This window comes from Aristolochia californica, unplaced genomic scaffold (assembly GCF_029961685.1).
Source record: "Aristolochia californica isolate CCGP_79_NKW_82.1479 unplaced genomic scaffold, dmAriCali1.0.hap1 SCAF_261, whole genome shotgun sequence".
Classification (NCBI taxonomy): domain Eukaryota; kingdom Viridiplantae; phylum Streptophyta; class Magnoliopsida; order Piperales; family Aristolochiaceae; genus Aristolochia; species Aristolochia californica.
In genome coordinates this window covers 14,872-20,000 of record NW_027181950.1, presented here as the reverse complement: position 1 = coordinate 20,000, position 5,129 = coordinate 14,872, and the positions used below count along the sequence as shown (strand labels likewise).

The 5,129-nt window shown below is 32.9% G+C and overlaps 2 non-coding genes across 2 annotated transcripts; both read left to right on the top strand.

The window, feature by feature from the left end:
* The first annotated feature begins 1,251 nt into the window (after positions 1-1,251).
* TRNAS-GGA (transfer RNA serine (anticodon GGA)) lies at positions 1,252-1,338 on the top strand. The gene has a single exon. It is a non-coding gene; the product is annotated as a tRNA-Ser (tRNA).
* A 3,346-nt stretch (positions 1,339-4,684) lies between these two features.
* Positions 4,685-4,757, top strand: TRNAF-GAA (transfer RNA phenylalanine (anticodon GAA)). The gene has a single exon. It is a non-coding gene; the product is annotated as a tRNA-Phe (tRNA).
* Positions 4,758-5,129: the final 372 nt, after the last annotated feature.

Sequence of the window (5,129 nt, the reverse complement as noted above, 5' to 3'; positions counted from 1 at the left end):
CCAAACTTCACCTTCACCAAGCGGAAGTTTATTTAAAGAATTTTTTTTTTGTGTCCTGAACCATGTCCCCTTCTCATAAGACTGAAAGAGGTCAAATCCAATATATAATAATATAATATAATAAGTAAATATAAATAAATAGAATTATATTATATAATTAGAATATATATAAATTTTAATATTAATAAATAAATAAAAAAAAAACGAATCAAATCACACCATCTCTGTAATAGGTAAATGCCTCTTTTTCTCCTGAAGTTATCGGAATTATTCGTAATAAGATATTGGCTACAATTGAGGAGGTCTTATCAAGAAAATTTCCACTTATCCGAGATCTAGGCATAGTTTACAACCCATTCCATAATTCTTCTCATTATCCTCTCCCTCGAGGGAAAATGCTCCCATAAACAAAGGAATTGTACAGTACGAAATCACATAAAAACAGAGTAATTGTAAAAAAAAAAAGACCCTCAAAATTGCCCCTTTTAAGACAGGGATAGATAGGAAATATTGGAATCAGATTGGATTTCAGTCCAATGTGGTATACCAATGAACAGAACTCTTACTCTTTATTTTATCGAAGTTAAGGAATCCAAGAAATTTTCCTACAAATTCTGATCTAACTCGAGGAGTTTTTTTTTTTTTTATTATTACCCAAAGAGTCAAAAGAATCAAATAAGCATTCCATGATGAAAATAGAATAACCAACCCATCCATTTTGGGCGAATAGCGCGTATCCACAAACAAAACAATACAATGGAAATATTAAAATCATAGGGCGACCCATGAATTTATTTATAATAGATCCATGGGAATAATAGATCCATGGGATAGCTCATGAGAAGAGTTGTTGTTGATAAATCTGAAACTAGAAAGGAATTTTTTAATTCCTATGGACCTCTAAATATAACCATAGTATAAAATACTATAGTATAGTATAGAGTTTGTGGATTCGTCCCAATTCATTGGTTGTTTAATCCGGTATACGGTATAAATATCCGAATAAGATGGAGAGGGTCGTCGTCTTGACAAAGATGAATAGATAGTTTTTTTAATATTAAGTTAATATTAAATAAAAAAAAATGTGTTTTTATCCCTCGAGCCTCGAAGGAAGATCTTTGTTTGACGAAAAGTTTTCGATTTATAATAGATCGGTCGTACCTTTATTGTATTGCAATAAAAAATTCAATAAAATAATATGAATGACTCGCTATTCACCGGGTTTCCGGGCAATAATCCTAAGATTCTGTGGGAAAGGTGGCCGAGTGGTTCAAGGCGTAGCACTGGAACTGCTATGTAGGCTTTTGCTTACCGAGGGTTCGAATCCCTCTCTTTCCGTACCTTGACCTACACCTAATTTACCAACGTTACCAACCACAATGTATCAAATAACAATGGATACCATTATTCCAAGAGTAGGGCCTTTGCTTTCTAGTGATTCTCTATTGCCAATTACTGTGGTAGATAAAATATCGGATCGGAAAGGGTGGACAAGGAATGAGAATCTGACCGCGGATCCACTTGGGATACGAAAAGGATACGAAAATGGGGGAAAATCCGGATTAAATCCCTTAACTTAGTTCTATTTACTTTGTTTGGTGAAACAGGGTAGACAAAATTGTATTGTCCAAAGCTTAATTATTTTATTTTAATTAAGTTTAAGTCTGACGGGAATAATATTCCACGACTAGTAATTCATTGATTTTTAAGCCGATCCATTTACTATCTATTATTTGATTTACTATTCCTTTATATTGGAATGAGTCAAGAGTCAAATGTTTTGGCAATTCCTCGCGGGGAGATGAATCCACATAATTTTGAATCAGAGCTCTGGATCTTTGTTCATCTCTCGTAGTAATAATATCTCGGGGTTTACACCGATAACTTGGGATATCTACTATACGACCATTAACTAAAATATGTCTATGGTTAACTAGTTGTCTAGCTCCAGGAATGGTCGAAGCCATACCCAATCGAAAAAGGATGTTATCCAAACGCATTTCAAGTAGTTGTAGTAAAACTTGACCTGTTGACCCTTTGGCTTTCCCAGCGATACGAACATATCTAAGCAATTGCCGCTCTGTCAGACCATAATGAAAACGCAATTTTTGTTTTTCTTCTAGACGAATACGATATTGAGATCTTTTCCCGGAACGCGGTTGGTTTCTAAGATCACTTCCGGATCTAGGTCTTTTACTAGTGAGTCCCGGTAAAGCCCCCAGACGGCGTATTTTTTTGAAACGAGGCCCTCGGTAACGAGACATAAAGACTCCTTATTTTATTGAAATTGGATTTCACAGAATAAAAAAATTAAGACTGAACTAAACGATAAACGAAGCTAAACTCGCTGAAATACTATAAAGAAGAATGAGATGAATTGTCTCAATAACCAGATTATTTTATATAGTTATATATAGGAAGTTAAGTATCCCTTTCTTGTTCTGTAGAGATCTAACAGCTTCAATCCATTTTTTTATTCTTTTTTATTCATAGTTGGGAGTTCCCGTAACATACTATGTTGACCCGACATTTGGAGAAAATTGAAAAGTCTTTTCAATTTCTCTTGATCTCAAGGAGACATTATCAATATCAATATCAATCATGGAAAAAAAATCGAAATGGAAAAGCCGGCTATCGGAATCGAACCGATGACCATCGCATTACAATGCGATGCTCTAACCCCTGAGCTAAGCGGGCTCACATAACAGAAATAGTGCATAGGATTTCGGGAAACTACTGGGACTTAGCTATTAGTAATTAGCTATTTATTTATTTTTTTATTTTATTTATCTATTTATTTATCTATTATTAATATCTATTATTAATAATTAATATAATTATAATAAATAAATAAAGAGTAGTTTGTTTTTATTATTATTATAATTATTATTAATTATTATTATTATATATAATATATATATATATAAATACAATTATATAAATACAAATACAATTATATAAATACAATATCAATATTATATTAATAATACAATATTAATATTAAATAGAATATAATATTAATTATGACAACATTAATATTAATAATGTAATTATTAATATTAATGTTGTTATGTAATAATAAATAATAATATAATATTAATATATTATATTATTAATATTAATTAGATTATATTATGATTATGTAATATTAGTAATATTAATTACTTAATCTTAATAAAATAAACTAAAAAATAAAAATTAGCTTAGTTATATATTCTATATATAGTTATAGAAATTTAGAAATTCTATTTATTTACACTATAGGAATTCCTATAGTATAGGAGATCCTTCCTAAGGAAAGGATAAGATAAAGGAAAGGATAAGATAAAGATAAGGCTGCAGTCCAGAGCATAATGAGACATTCCTCTGGTTTCATTCGGAAAGGGAGGGGATAAGACGATAAAAAAAGAATGAATATCGACCGTTCCAGTATTCCAAATAGCGCTAAAAAAATAAGGGGTGTAAAGACATATATATATATGTGACGTGGGATATATCCATCCATATTGAATTGCGGATACATCAATGATAGAATCATTTCTGATTGGATCATATCAAATATGGGCCCGCCACTCCGATAGGGATGAAAGAAGCTGGTCAAGAAATATAATAGGGACACACCTCTTTGATATAGGAATAAGGGCCTGTATCTAATGAATTCAACGGCTCCAAGATAAATGAAAGAAAAGAAGGGGGGGTCACAATGTGATTTCTTTCTCATAAGGAAGAGGGAGGGGGATATGGCGAAATTGGTAGACGCTACGGACTTGATTGGATTGAGCCTTGGTATGGAAACCTACTAAGTGGTAACTTCCAAATTCAGAGAAACCCTGGAATTAAAAATGGGCAATCCTGAGCCAAATCCTGTTTTCAGAAAAAAAAAAGGATAGGTGCAGAGACTCAACGGAAGCTGTTCTAACGAATGGGGTTGACTTTACTACATTGGTAGAAGAATCCTTCTATCGAAACTCCAGAGTGGGATGACCCTAGATATGTACGTATACGTACTGAAATATCAAAGATTAATCACGACCCCGAATCCATATTTTTTTTTTCTAAAAATTTCAGAATAATAATTTCAGAAGCAGAAGGAAGAATCGAATAGTCAGTGATCAAATCGACTATCACACCAGAGTCTGATAGATCTTTTTAAGGATGTCTGATAGATCTTTTTAAGGATTGATTAATCGAGTGAGACGAGAATAAAGATAGAGTCCCATTCTACATGTCAATACTGACAACAATGAAATTTATAGTAAGAGGAAAATCCGTCGACTTTAGAAATCGTGAGGGTTCAAGTCCCTCTATCCCCAATAAAAGGCCTATTTGACTCCCTAAGCATTTATCCTCTTTTTTTTTTATCAGTGGTTCAAAATTAGATATGTTTTTCACTTACTCTACTCTTTCACAAATGGATCCGGCCAGAAATCTTTCTCTCTTCTCACTGTGATAGATATGATATACGTACAAATGCCCATCCCATATATGGATGGGCAAAGAATCTCCATTACGGAACCTTTCACAGTTCATATCATTACTCTTACACTTACATTTACAAAGTCTCCTTTTTGAAGATCCAACAAATTACCGACTTTATTTAGGTAAGTTAATGCTTTTTGAGTCCCTTTCATTGACATAGGCCCAAGCTTTCTTTTTCTTTTAGTAGGATCATGCATCGAGAATGGTCGGGATAGCTCAGCTGGTAGAGCAGAGGACTGAAAATCCTCGTGTCACCAGTTCAAATCTGGTTCCTGGCACGTGGTTAATGTATCGAATAGATAAGATACTCATACAAATAAATCAATAGAGTCAGAACCCATATTAATATTATTTAATATTATATGCGTTAATAGTCCAGAGCATAATACATATTTATCCATCTACATCTAGATGTATAGATAGACGCCTCCGTCTTGTAGATGGGTAAAAAACGAGTAGATGGGTAAAGATATGAGTAAAGAAAATAATTGGATTCCGTTCCCTCCTCTTTTTTGTTTGTTTGTTCATACTGTATCTCTTCCCGCACAAAAAGAATGTTAATACTTCATACATATCCGAAGTCGAAGTTAGTTGGTCGAAAACCCTAAAAGACTAGTCTGGAGGAGTTGAAGGATAGGAAAAGGCAGGGT